A 15496-nucleotide genomic window follows, 5' to 3' on the forward strand; every position below is an offset into this window, starting at 1 on the left:
CATGTTTTTGTATATTATCCGCTTAAAATTATGTGTAAGAATCGTGTAGTAATGATAACAGCGTAGTACTGCGAAGCGAAGTAGGCCTATATGTTACGCACATACAAACTGAAACAGACCATATCGACTTCAACACAAGGTTTTTCTCATTATTAAACAATTCGAATTATCTTCAAGTAAACATGGCAAAGACGAAAATCCAAACAAACGTTCACGAGGTAATCAGAATCTCAGCAAACTGTACACAAAGACGGCTCTTATAGCATAACATTTAATTGATATTACTAATTAGACACTAAATTCGTTTTTTAACAACTGAAGTCGGCTTGTACGTTTAAGACATCCGACCCACTGACGTTTCATACAGCAAAGAAAAAGATCAAAAATTAGTTTTAAAAATCAAGAATGCCCGTATCTCCACAAAACATATTTTTCCACGAAACATGAAATTTCCCGGCTATGATTCATAGCTCTCGATGCCCATCGGAAAATGTCAATGGCCACCCCAATACGATTACAGTCAATATCGTGTTCATCTTCATAGTCATGACGGATCAGATTACAGTCCGATAACAGCAAATGTAAAACGGGAAATTACATGTTTCCAATAAGCTAAAAATCCAGACTCTACGCAACACTTCAAACTTTATTACATACGATGTGATGCAAATTCTACTTATGCTATGCGCATACGTCGCAGAATAAAATGAGTTCCCTATTCAGAGTTGTATAAGAAATGTCACAGCAAATAGACATACTGTGATAAGAAGGCACCTGGTTTTGCGTATGCACGTCACACTGAAGCGATAGACTGCGGTTTCGTCACATCGAATCATTCATTCCTTTGAAACTACGCTACAGAGTTGCATAGCAGTTTCTTTCCTTCATGTGAAACCATATAATTAGGCACAAGAAATAAAGGCATGCGCTTGTGATTGGTAGTTCAGATAGAGGACTTGGTACTGCTTTACGTTGTATTTAGTTAGAATGCTGCGTCATGATACGTCATCATGATGAAGTTGATTTTGTCTGGATTAGATGGCGGAGAATTACGGACAAAAAAAACCTTCATTACTCATTAGTGTAATTACTAATGCGATGGTTACGCCACTGCTTGTACAAATCCAAGTACCTCGACTCTTCTGATTCAGTGTCGAGTTGGAATTAATTTTGTTACTAAGATAGTGTAATTGCGTCATATTGTGAATATTCTAACAATTATTTATTTCAATCCGTCTTATCACAATATTTAAAATTTCTTATAATTAAGATAATAAAATATCATTGATGTTCCATATCGATTGATCGATTTACATTTTGGAACATCCTTTACACAACATGTTTCAGTTTTTTATAAAACCATCATCAGGTGTAAATTATTTACGAACTTAAAACTCAAATATGATTCCATTTGGTGATGTTTCATGCCATTTGTTTTTCAATTTTGGGCGAGGTGTTGTCTTTTCTTAATTTTATCAGATGTACATATCGGTCTGTAAGTAGAAGATTGAAAGAAACACTAAAGAATTTGAAAGAATTTATAAAAGAATTTTAGAGAATAAAATGCAAAATATATAAATTATAGTTAGAAAGTAGCAGTAAAATATAAATAAAAATAATATAAAATAAAAGTAAATCTAAAATAAAACATACCTTAGATGTAGGAGTGATTGTTCCGATATTACTAATTATTAACATCTGTGAATGATATTTCAGGAATTTTTTGGAACCTTAACTTTAAGGTGACATATATCATATCATACTCAGTTCAATAGCATGAGAGCACAAAACCTGGCCTTAACTGAGTAAAACAAAGGCAGTAGAACCTGAAGGTTTAACGTGGCTAATACAAAAATCTGCCACTGTAGGCGATCCTGAACTATGTCCACCCACCAGACGCCTCATCAAGAAGCAAGCTGTATAAATCATGAAGTTCCTCTGATGTTCAAATATATAATCATTTTTTTTAAATACTTCGTTTCAAGATCGAACAAAATAACTGAAAAATTGCTTTATACGTTAAGCATTTTAGGAAGAAGGGCTCTTAAAACACGGATTACCGTCGGCTTTCATAAAAGATGGGGAATGTAATCAGTTTTTTTCGTAGGAGAAAAGGCAATCTCCTCGAGTGTGGCTGGACAGCAGACCGCGCACGTGTGTAATTCTAGGCGAAGTAGCAACAATCCCATCTCTGGGATTGGTGGACATTTTATGCGGATGCACAACACTAAGTATAAAAGCAAGAAACCAGCTGCTGTGATTGATTAACGTCGGACTGGCCTCCATTTAGACAAGGTGAAATACAAACAGCAATAAACACACGGTTACATATCGTGAGTTCGTTAAATGAAAACATCAAGAATACGTAATTCTTCGTTTTCCTTATGTCCTACTAATAAATGTCCACGTGTTTATTATAAGTTGCGGAAGATAAATGCTAAAACATGACGTACGCAAATTGCCAATCAAAATTCATAAAACTGAGCGATAGCTTAATCAGTAAGATTACTTGCTATGGACTGGGCAACGGAAGTTCGATTCCCGGTAGAGGCAGACACACTCTGGATCCAACATGTCGGTAAGGACTTTCTTTCGCGATGGAGTGAGACTATGTACCTGAAATCATTGTCCACCCTCCAGATGATACAGAAATAAATATGAAGCAGTGGTGGAATGATACAGATAGGAAAACCGAAGGACTCGGAAACAAACCTGCCACTCTCTTCACCACAAATCACCAATACACTCGCCTGAGCTACGGCACAGCCCTTGGTAAAGACTTCATCTGCGGGCCTACCTTACATAGATCCGTTGGAAACAAAAAGTGAGGTTCAGTTCTCGTGTCAATGATATTAATTTTTGTTATTTACATTGTCTTGACTATTATTGTTGTTGTTGTTGTTATAGTAAGAAATATATATAATTCCAACGATAATGCAGTCCGATTATGGAGAATTAGAAAAGTATAACGAAAAGAAATATGGCAGACGACAGCTAAGCCAAGACAAAGCACCTTCATTAAAAAAGTTATACTTTCGATTTCCGTTTTCTTAGTCACGGTTTCTAATTCTGCTCAAGGAACTGATATTTGTACGTTTCCACAAAACAACATATTCATCACCAACAGTCCACCAGTTTGCCACGATAAACATACTAGCGTATAACAGACATAGAAAAATTATATAAAATCAATAAAATGAGATTAATATCATAAAGATGAAACTTACTGTTTATGGTGGCCCTCCAAACAGTTACAGAACTTCTTATAAAGGAGCAAAAATCTGGAATAAGAAAGAATAAAACAAATTTAAGTGCTGTCTGATTTACAGAATGTGTTCTAAAACTCTTCCTGCAGAGATGGTGGATCTGAGAGTCTAAGAAGGATTTCTTTGGCACAAGTGTTTTAACCCCCATTCCGGGGGGAGTTTAGTTTCTTACTCAAGGGTTAAAACACTTGAATGAGACACTAAAGATTTTAAAACGCAACTAACCCCCTGAAAAAGCGGTTAGTTTAGTGTGTTACTTAGGGGGGGGGGGGGGGGGGGGGGGGGGTTGGTCAAGTGTTTTAACCCTCCATTCTGAGTGGTTAGTTTAGTTTCTTACTCAAGGGTTAAAACACTTGAATGAGACACTAAACTAACCCCAAAGGGGGGTTGGTTGCGTTTTAAACACGTGATCCCCCGAAAGGGGGTTGTTGGTCAAGGGTTTTAACCCCTCATTCGGGGGTTTAGTTTAGTTTCTTACTCAAGGGTTAAAACACTTGAATGAGACACTAAACTAACCCCCCCCGGGGGGGGGGGTTGGTCAATTGTTTTTAACCCTCCATTCGAGGGGTTAGTTTAGTTTCTTACACAAGGTTGGTTGCGTTTTAAAAATTGGCCAACCCCCGCGAGGCGCTCCGAAAGGAGCGTTCTGCTCTAGTAAATATAAATTGTACTACACGTCTTCCAAGTCATATCTTATGGAACAAAATTTCCTAGTGATTCTGACATGCTCGAAGATGTTTCCTCACAATGGTGTAGGACTACGGGTAGGATGTAGGAACACCAAACGTCGAGGCGTAATTATTAGCTCTCCTGCTTTGTATATGAGCAATTCGAACCTTGGTTATCCTGAGAGGTTTGATGTTTTCTCTCAACCCTTCCAGACAACTTCTAGACCCGTTACTTAAAATACGTCAGATCACGGCCTTCCACATCGTTTCGAATTCATCATTCACAATCACATTAACTTTCAACACTAGACGCTATCGTACAACTTAAGCAATTGAAAAAGCGTCGTTAAATAAACCATGACTCATGTACGGTTTAAGATCGAGAATAATCAATCAGCGCCTGCCCACTCACTGCTCCTGAACTCAGGAGAAACAGCTTCAATCACTCCCAGATATCATGCATAACCTATGAATTTTTCAAAAGCTGTTCGATTTTTCTTGGTCGCGACCGACTTTATAACTATTCGGACGTCATTTCTCCAGAATACATGCCTATTTGATAAATCTATACTATGCATAAGGATTGTTGTGTTGTCTAGAAAGTATTAATGTACACATTGTAAAGCAAAGGCACAGACTTCTAGAAAGCTGTCAGTCAGTCAATATATAGTTCAGAAATCTGCTATATGAGAATTACGTAATACCCAAACCACAAACTCGCTATTTGCCTTCTAATCTTTAAAAATTATGAAGGATAATACTGAAGACTAATGAAAAAGACGAAGGTAAATATAAACAATTTATAACTCAATCTACGATATTATTAAATTACGATGAAAATACAATACGGCACCGAATGAAAAAGAGTCTCACAAACAAAATGAGAGAGTCCATTTGAAGAAATTAGTGCTGAGAATTTGCTTCTGAATGTCAGATAATCGGGAATATACTGTATTTGGAAACGCAATTAAACATAGCCCAGTCCAAACTTAGGAATTACCTATTCGGAATAACAAATCACGAGGTTGTAATCGTACAATACATGTTAAGAGGGATGTCTATAAACGTACAACTTGCATATGGAATACCTAATACTGCAGGAGCGTGTGGAATGAAAAGCATTTCTGGGAATATTCCTTTCAAAAAATCCAACAAAGGAAGTGCTGTCACGGTATCGTAAATTGCAAAGCAAATATCTTAATATGTCTTAATAAAATATAACAAGTACAAATACTGGAAAATCCCCTTTTACTGTGCAAAATAATTATGTTAATCAGGCCTATTATTTTTATCCTTCAAGGCGCATTGTACCGTGTTCAGATAGCGTGATAAAGTCTGAAAGAGGCTATGGTCCATAACAATTATATAGTAGGTAAGCAGATTCTTTTGTAAGTTCCAAGACAGGATTGAGAAAACCCAACAAAAACTATCCAATAGCTCGGAAGAATCTCTCACAAGAAAATATAAACTCATCCAACTCATTCATACCGAATAAACAAAATTTTGGCTAACCTACACACGGTTAACTGAATTATCACATTTCTAAAGTATTCATTTCACAAAACAATATTTGGAAACTAACGACTAATCCCATTTACTTCTGACACAAGCAAAACTTATCTGATTAGGTATATCGGAATTGTGGATGATATGTTTTATTCGTCACACCACGAATAAAATTAAAATACAAATATAATATTTAAAACACTATTTTAAATATTATACAGATAAAATATGTAGACATCTGAGGCGAGGAATAATTTTTTATTTCGTCGTCTCAGGACCTGATAAGAGCTATTCAAAGTGCATTTATTTTAAAAGTTATTCAATATAAAATAAACTCTTACAAGACTAATATACACAACTTTCATCTGGAACTTTAGGAAGCAGCCCTACGTCCGTACAAAGTTTAAAATTCCGCCATAATTTACTCTGTAGGTCAAATTACACGTTGTACACATTCACATAAATTAAATTTTCTGAGTTAAAATCCTCCTCATCTGTGTCCACCGTTAACATTAATGTTGATAACTGGCTAGGATGATGAAGACAAACGGAAGTATGATGGCTGAGTAACTTGTAAGCTGCTGTCCAAGAGTAAACTAATGAAAGCCTCAATATAGTTTGGGTAGCAGGTCTCTCGGAACTGAATCAGCAAACCATGAAGAAGCAAGAACTAACTAATCGTCAGGGCAGCTGCGTTATGTTTCGATGGAAGCACAGCTAGATCTACGTGGGTCAACACAACCTCAACATCTTGAGCCAAGCGCTCACTTTCACTGTCCAGAAGGTTAACGGCAGGACATTTATAACGTCGTGCGGTCGTCCTGCTCGTTCTTATCGACATAAAATAGGTCTCATAAAATTTGAAGACATATACAGATATCTACATCAGACCAACCAAATTTCACATAGATTACCTTCAAGAATATTCATCAAGAACTTCTAAATCGATTCGAAAGGGTTCTGACAATGGCGTATTACAATCTGGACTACAGATATTTTCGACTTGCCGATCGCCTGATATTCTAAGAACACACGCTTCGAAGACCGGACCAGTCTTCGTCCACAGGTGTAGGAAAGGGGCCACCTACTCTGATGTGTCCGAAGAAAGAGGTAACCACGGTCACTGGACCAGAATACCATACGATGAACAAAGACCAAAAAGATAGTAAACCAGATCAAAAAAGTTTCATTGGAAGAGTTGAAAATGCAAGATTTTTATTACGTTTTACTTCCACAACAGAGCAGAAAACATGACGAAAAAAGCTACATTTTCTATCTATATTTGAGTTATTCCATGTTCTATTTCATCAAAAGTATGGATAATGTTAGGGAGGAGGGGAACGTGGTACCATAAAGATTGAGAAACACGAGTAATTTTTTCTTCCTTTAAAGAACAAGGCCGAAAGCGACACCCAAGAAGCGGGAAGTACCAATACCAGGAAGGAGGAATCTGTGCAAAGGACATCATAAGATTAATACTGTTAGGTTAGATATACAAAACCTATAATTAGATTTAACCATGATATAAATGCATAATACTCGTTTCAAAGTAAGTGCCAAGGCCATACCGATCGCTTTAGGCAAGGTAAGGTCGTTCGTTTTATCACTCTTTAACACATTATAACAGAGGTGAGGCATGCAAACACTATTTCATGTTGGAAGTGAAAAACATATCTACTGTAATATTTGTATGTACAATTACGATGACCAACCTAGACAATATATAACACGGGATGATTACGACTTGGGTAAAGTGACAATCTAGAAAGGTCATGACACCGACTTTCAACCTGCAGGTTTACACAAACGAAAGTTAATCTCTTTACAAAGGAATATCGAGTTTCTCCTGCAATACTTTACAAGGGTCTCGAGGAAACTTTGAAGTTGAGTCTTCCAAATATCCAATAAATTAATAAAAAATAATTAATCACTCTGTGGTGCATTTACCCCTACTGACTTCTTTTGAAGTACCACGTCCTTTAACAGTAGACACAAGCATGAAACGAGATGAATTACACAACTACGCGTATAATGAAATGTACTACTACAAGCTAACCTTCAAACTTAAATGCCTGCAATCCTTAAATTAAATAAATCTTTACATGAAATTAAATGTTTAAAAATTCAATTTCTGGGTTGAATTTATACACCCTTGTTGGATCCATATAACGCGACGGACAATGTCCATAGAAAATAACTTACATGACAACTTCCCTTTCGGTTAGAGATACGCCTCGGTTGCAATAACGCCACATGAAGAAGGATTTTTAGCTAATCTGCTAAACTTTCTCTGTTTAAATGCACTTACTGCGAATAGAAAGTTGGAATGTCCATTGTGAATTTTACATTGAGTGCTCCAGGCTATAAGTTCACTTTCTCGTAAACGCACTGCATATGATTTAGCCTACATTAAGGCTTGTCCAGTCTTTGCCAAGCCAGAGACACACTAGACAAACAGATCTAAGCTTCTGAAGGGATCAGGGTACGGATTTCTTTTCCACAGTTCCTCCCTTCCCCCGTAAAAAGTGCCAGTATTGCTAAGATGGGGTGAGACCATGTCTCTATGGAACTGCAGTCGCTAACACCCATTGTCCAACCCCCAGATGAGCAGCGGTGAAATGATACTGGCAGCGGAAAACCTTGCAAACATTCGTGTACCAACAATCACGGTTAACGACCTAATAACAGATTATTTTTATGGGAATAAGTGAATGAATACGAGTAAAAATGTAGACCTGTGTGAAGTTGAACATTACAAGTATTTTAGATATTTTTTTACAAATAGGACAGAAAAATAGCTATTTTTTTTATTTCGTATATCCGTAAATTATTTCTTTGGTATTCGATAACAAGGAATGAAGACAAGCGTAATTTGTAGTGACAAAAGTTTTTGTTACAGAACACCAAAACATTTAACGGTACACTATCAGTTATTCTGTAGAGTCCCTGTTGCTGATCCTTATTACTAGAAGATATGACGGAAAGGCCTCTAATCTCACTGACAAACTGGACAACATGGTGGAAAATTTTTGGGTCAGAAGATGGAGACAGTATATTTCTCAGAAATGTTAGTATTTATCTACGAGTCCACATGGCGTCACAACGCAGAACATCGACATTAATAAGAGACAGGATGTTCGTACACCCAACGCCACTTGATTATTAATTTATTTATTACTTGTTTTGGAGGGGAAAAAAGCAGTGTACATCACACTCCATCCAACAACCTTTCAATAATTATAGAAGTGTATATGACTTGAGGCTTTCGCGACGACTAAATGCTTGTTGGACTACTGCCCCATTTTGACGCGGCTTATCACCCTAGGGGATTTTGTTGAGTTATAGAAGTAATTTACCCTTAAACAACTCAAGTTAACATTTCAGGCAATCAAATAAAATTTTATCATAACTACATGAACTTAAACTGCCTTAAATTTGTATAAAGCAATACAATTTCACATTTTAAAAAGAATAATCTAACAATGTTCCCGGCTTCCACCACTTCATTTATGAATCTGCCCAGATTTCAGTAGGTCGGCTCAGTTTTGAAATCGCAGGATTCGGAAGTCACTAGACTTTATATTCTTCCACTTACCCAGAGTTAGCAGAACAAAAAACGTTTTTAGAGCCAGCCGGGTTCGGCAGCCACGTTCCCTGCCTTCTAAACCATTCAAGACCTACAGATTTTATTCCACAATTTACCTGAAGCGTCCTGCAGAAATAAGCAAACATCCTAATACGAGCTGATGCACTGTCCTCGCATCAGAATTGCGATTTCGCATATGAAACGTATGGAAGTAGTGTGCAATGACAGCGCGGAATGAGGCGTTACAATTCGTAGGCAGAAATCCTGGACTAGAGGCATTGAAGAAACTGACACTTGAACGTAAGCAACAGACGGCATTAGAAGATAGTTGCAACACCATTTTTTACGTACACAGATGTCATAAATAAATACCACGTTGCCAGGAGTGGCAAATGGCCATTACTGCGCCGGCAGACCATTAGAATTGGACAAATATAAAATAAGGGTTTTACTGTATAACACAACATCATAATAATAAAAATGATAATAATTCAAGTATTTTTATTAGTGTGCTGCATCAACAGCCAGAAGGCCAATTACAGATACAGCACAAGACAAGACACAAAAACACAACAATTAATATAGTAAAGTAACAACAACATATCTTAGCATTATGGAGCGATCGTTCGGGATAATAATAATAATGAAAGACATGACTTCTAGACCAAGATTTTCTACTGCTTACCAGACATCAAATTTTACTTAGATAGCCCTATATATATATATAGACTTAAATATATAAACCTACTGGGGAAATACCGATGCAGCATCATGACAATGTTTAAAATTCAAGTTCAAGAAAACAGTTTCAGTCTAATTCTCGGGAAAAAATCCAGCGTGCTTGTAAAAATCTAAAATTTAGGGGAGGGAGAGAAGCGAAAGGAAGGAATGTACAGAATAAAATAAGCTGTAACACATGGGGAAAATTGCAGTATTTTTTTAATTAACACAAATCAACCTTAAGCAGAATGGCTAGAATCGGAAAACTAGTAAGTTCGCTTTCGAGGCGTGACGTATCTCTGACGTCTATACGTCTATAGCGCTGATTGGTTGAGCTTTCAAGTAAATTGTCATGTGTTTAAACTGTAGCCTCCAATGTGAATCTGGGTATCACACACAGCACATGGCACCAGAAGAAACACGCTGCTAGCTTCGTACGAATCTACACGTGACCTTTCCGGTTTTGTATCTCGTAGCCAAGTGGATTGTGATATATATCAGTACAGTGTACATATATTTAAGTGAGAAAAGTTCGTACTTTCATTCAACTCTCCTTTCATATGAGGTAAAAACATCGGTGGACATTTGTTTATAAAACAGTGTATACGTGTGCGGAGAAAAGCAAACGGACTGAAATTCACCGACCTCTAGTATACTGGAAATTTTGTCTGTCTGACGTAAACGAAAATTCAACTCCATTTCTACGCAATTTGCATAACATTACGGTAAGTTACAAAGGCTTCACACTTAATTTTGATGACATATTACACTAATGAAAATATTGATCACAGAATAATTAAATTTAAAACCACACGTTGTAAAATTACTTACATCACTGTCATACGTGGGGGCGGGGATGGTTGCCAAAGTTTAAGAGTTACAAAAAAATCTTTTGTAAATTTCTCGTCTTAAGAACATTACTGTACAATGGAAGGAAGCGCAAACTTATAATTATTATCATTAATTAAATCTTAAAAAAAGGGAACTACTTTTAACGAAATAATCACAAAATGCGAGTTATTGTCAATTAATTCACTTTCTAGTGAAGAGAAAGAATACAGTCTACTTCATTACAGCCGTTGCTGGCACGTGCTACCGATGAATATTAGGAAACTTCTCTCACATACATATGTCAAAACACACTGACCTTACAGGACAGGGGCCAAACAGTAAAACACAAGTAAGATTTGAGGTTTTCACAGCGGTGAGTATGAAGATTTCTGTCATCTGGGTTGTTGCGCTGTGTAGTCTGGTCGATGTTTACCAACGTTTCAGAGGTCATACTGCCCTGATGACGGAGGCAGTATGACCTCTGAAACGTTGGTTAACATCGACCAGACTACACAGCGCAACAACCCAGATGACAGAAATCTTCAGTAAAACACAAATGTAAAGCAAATGGCAACAAATCGTAGAATTAACTGACAGTGTATCAGTTGCAAAGGTTATTAAGCATCGAAATAGATATAGGGTGATAGTGTACCTTGAAATGTAAAAAAGAGGAAGCATGTATGGCCTTTTGTATGTAATCAGCAAGACAGAAAAAAACCCACACAAGTCACGATCGCCGGCAGTCTGACCAAGATTCGAACGGCTGAGTCCCAAATACAAATCCTCTGTGCAATCCTCAGCTAATTGGCTCAACTCCATCTAAACGTTCAGTACGATAATTGATAAAATAATACGGAATTCACTATCAGTAAATAAACAAAACTGTAGCCTTTCTAAGTATCAATATTAATTGAAGAAAGAAACCGAGTACGCATGCTACCAGATGCCGGCGGGAGAACAATGAGAGTGATACAAATTAGCCTTTCAAAACTCGATGATAACTATATGCTCCACCTACTTCAACAATCAACGACTCTTCAATTTGCATTTATAGGTCTTATATGATTGTCAGTGTAAAAAGGTCCTATTTCCTAAAACAGGATTAACCAGTTGATCTTTGTAACGGGGAACAGTTGTTTTCTTTGCGGTACGGCCTGAATTATTTAGACAAGCTTCGGCTTCAGAGGGTTAATAAGCGAAATACGTAGCAAAATCTCGGTCGACAGATACGTATTTTAAAACACCTCCATGCACGAATGCTCAGGAGCAACATCCTAGACCTATATAGGGAGGGGGAGAGAGTCAGACATGGTCGGTGACAAACTAATAGCAATCAGATGCGCATGAGAAATGCTGAGTAGCACATCCGGAACATATATATCTAATCTGCCACAGCTAACATTACACGTGTTCCCACGGAGAAGAGATAAGAAATATGCATTCTGACTACCCCTGATGTTTTTAAATTAGGTACGACATACAGGTTGTTTAAATTATTACAATTTACAAAGTCTGATGTCTGCCGGCATTGGAACGCATTCAGATTTTTAAATCGCTTCCGTTTAAAATTTGTGCATGAATCAAGTGTTTTAAATTCCATGTTAATGTCTGTACGGTCTTTAAGATTGCTACTTATAACACAGAACTTCAATTTTAACATAAGTGTCAGTCCAAGATAAGGATACAAGGGGTTAGCAGCCATTGATGAATCTCCACGCTCTGAGAGGAGTTAATATTTACAAAATATGCTGAGTCAATAGGGGCTAGACGTTTATGTAGACTATAAGAATGTTCTTAAATATTTAAAAATGTTTTCGATTAAGGATTTATAGTTTCTAAATTCGAAGTAAATAACTGAAATGATTGATAATCATCTGAAAAAAACACGAAAGTGTATGAATACACCTGACGACAATATTAATAGATTCACTAACCCCCTCAAAGTATACAACACATCTGTCTTTGGTGCGTTATGTGTTGCAGCTCGAATTCCAGTATAAACTGTTATGTTCTCCTGAGACGCGTAACATATTTATCTGAGTTGGCGCATATGTAGTGAACACGTGTTCTAAGCACGTGCCCCAACATAAACAGAAATTATGACAGACGGCAAGTATCTTAAATGCCTTGTTATTCCACTGTTAGTTCTCGTCAAATATGAGACTTACTAAATTAATATAAACGTAGACTGCTGTTTTCTGAGTTGTTGCGCCGTGCAGTCTGGCAGATGTAAAATTAATGCAGAATTGTAGCTTTAAAATCTAAATCAACGAGATCACACATGAGACATAAGCGCAGATAGGAGGATAATATCAAAATGGGATCTTGCGTAAACAGGATATCATGGTCTGGACCAAATTCATTTGGCTTAGGACAGGGACTAGTGGCGGGCTCTTGTGAGTACGGCAATGAGCCTTCGTGCTTAATAAAAGGAGGATTACTTGGCCAGCTGAGCCACTATTACCTTCTCAAAAAGGAAACTGTTTTGCGGAGTTAGTTAACACTACTTAACGAGATGAAATTAATTATTCATCATTCAAACGAATTTGTTGCCCAACCTTCTGACAATTTTGCAATTGAGAGAGGGAGTGACGCCAAGTATCCAACTATTAATTACTGTAAATCCAAGTGTCCACTGGAATAACAGCTTAAATTATACTGGCTGATAATTTAAAGACCTGAACAAAAGAAATGAATGTTTATAAAAGGTTTCTGAATCTTATAATTTCAAGCATTCATGAGAACACCTGTATATTTAGTTCAACATTCTAGCTCATGACCTTTCGAACAGTGAAATTAATACGGTAGTGAAGTTAAGTTGAAAATATATCGACCACCTTTTGTCCAGAGCTGTATTTCAGCTCGGTCTCAATCCATTCTGCATCTGCCAAAAATATTACATTTAAAAAAATCTATCCAAGCAGGTGAAATGTCAAAATGAAACGAAACTTAGAAATTTAGACTGTGCAGGTCTGAACGAAGCGGCATTTTCAATTGGAACAACCATGTACAGAATAACAGACCGCACGTCGGTTGTGGGATCGTAAAGTTAGGGGCGCAGGGCGAATGTGTGTCTGCAGTTTGTTCTGGTGTGCATCCATCAAACCCTGCATCACCAGAAAGCGGAAGCATTTGAAACACAACTCATCAGCAACAGCTCCCGACTTCCAAGTTGTCCCCCCCCCCCCCCCCCCCCATTCCAAAAGCTGACAGTCAATGCCACCCAGACCCTCGCACAAAGACATTCAGCCGCTTCATCCCTTGCAAGTTGTGAGGGCTGCAGACACTACTACGCTTCAGCGCATCGATTCTTTAAACCAAGTGACGCATTTAACAAATAAAAACTATAAAATTAACTTAATGGAGGAGAGTCCTTCTTAAGACGCGAAAAGCCTCCGAGATGGCCAAAACATTTGCAGCCTTTTATGGAAACAGAAGAGTCATTACTATATTTACAAATGGCAGCCACTGGTCCCTATCCTGAGCCATTCGAATTCAATTCACACCCTTCCACCATATTTCTCGAAGATCCATCTTAATATTATCCTCCCGCATAAGCCAGGGTTTTAGCATCTTCCCTTCAGGTTTTCTGACCAAAATGTCGTATAAGTTTGTCATCTCTCCCATACGTGCTATATAGCCTACCAATCTTATGTTCTAGATTTGCCATTCTTAATAATAATTGGTGCAAAGTACCAATTACGTCAACGTTACGTAATTTTCTCCAGACGTGTTTCTTCCTGCCTCACTACCCTGTTCTCAAACACGGATGTTCTTCCGTTCATGTGAGGGATCAGCCCATCACAAGGCTTCGACCTACACAGGACAGCACAAGACCATCGCTTATGCTTGGTTGGATTTGAGGTTCTCACGGCGATGAGTATGAAGATAGCTGTGTTCTGTGTTTACAGGACCTTGCTGCCTCCATCACCGCCATGATGCTGATGATGGAGGCAGAAAGGACATCTAAAAAGTTGGTAAACTACCAGAGTAAGCGGCGATACAACGCAGAACACAGCTATCATCATCTGTTTTGTTGAAATTCAAACCCACGATCCCAGCCTTCCAGCGGTCCAAGATCATGCACGAAACTGTGGTCGGCGACTTCTACACAATCTGAGGTTAAAATGAAAGTGACTGCAACTCTGTTATTACTTAAATTAATTACAGTACCAAAATATCCCACTCATCTGATCAGATTCCGCTTTCCCTGTGTTTCAGGATGAAAGTTTTAGAGAGATTTAATTATAGACTAGACTAGAAATAATTATTTATACAGGCGTTTAAAAGTATTGCGAAATCGGATGATCGTAAGTACATGAATGGATTAGAAACCTCTCTTTTAATAACTGGATATTACTAATGACAACTTGTAAATCGGGGTCAGGTGTCTTCTTGTATGTGTCACAGGAAGAAAGGAGAATGTCTTAATCTATCCATACATCTAACTTTATCCCGGCAACTTTCACTTGGTATATTTATATACTCGAGTAGGTTAGTTCTCTAATTTCACATCGACATTTTGTACATCAAGTAAGTTACCTTGCCGCTTCCACTTTTCACTTCGCCAATCTGACCGTCATCTTATGTCTACCGAAGACACTTTCTACTGAACCAACATCTAGGCGGGGAAATTAATGAAATTTACCTTGAATTAACACTTGACTTTCTGCCGAGCAAATAAAAATTACAGTGCATTTTTTTGTAATATAATAAGGTAATGAAAGCTCTTGACCACTCAAATACTGGGCTCGCAGATTCGAATCCCACTCGAGGTATCTATGTTCGCGTCTGACTTGTGTCATGTACAGGTAGAGGCGTTGTAGAGAGTTCACCGCCAGTTCGAGGTGCCTTACCAAATGTCTAACGGAAGTTTTGAAAAAAACTAGAATATCCCCAGCAGCCCGAAGCTTCGAGGA

At 37.7% G+C, this 15496-nt stretch overlaps 2 protein-coding genes across 10 annotated transcripts in view; one reads left to right on the top strand and one right to left on the bottom strand.

The window, feature by feature from the left end:
• Positions 1-15496, bottom strand: part of LOC110838745 (peroxisomal leader peptide-processing protease) — a 103243-nt gene that overhangs the window by 66130 nt on the left and 21617 nt on the right. For 5 of the 7 annotated variants that reach the window (XM_022082274.2, XM_087358108.1, XM_022082271.2 and 2 more), the window contains exon 2: positions 3228-3281. The exons of the other annotated variants lie outside the window; for them this stretch is intronic. The gene's annotated coding sequence lies outside the window, so the exon portion shown is untranslated. The remainder of the gene's footprint in view (positions 1-3227; positions 3282-15496) is intronic. 7 annotated transcript variants of the gene reach the window in all.
• The window catches only part of ITP (ion transport peptide), a 67779-nt gene that overhangs the window by 33165 nt on the left and 19118 nt on the right, over positions 1-15496 (top strand). Inside the window, exon 1 of one of the 3 annotated variants that reach the window (XM_087358112.1) lies at positions 10136-10471. The exons of the other annotated variants lie outside the window; for them this stretch is intronic. The gene's annotated coding sequence lies outside the window, so the exon portion shown is untranslated. Of the gene's footprint in view, positions 1-10135; positions 10472-15496 lie in introns of those variants that run through there. 3 annotated transcript variants of the gene reach the window in all.

Source organism: Zootermopsis nevadensis, unplaced genomic scaffold, assembly GCF_977971745.1.
Source record: "Zootermopsis nevadensis isolate Lab colony 2312 unplaced genomic scaffold, Znev_1.0 Znev_ptg000029l, whole genome shotgun sequence".
Taxonomy (NCBI): domain Eukaryota; kingdom Metazoa; phylum Arthropoda; class Insecta; order Blattodea; family Termopsidae; genus Zootermopsis; species Zootermopsis nevadensis.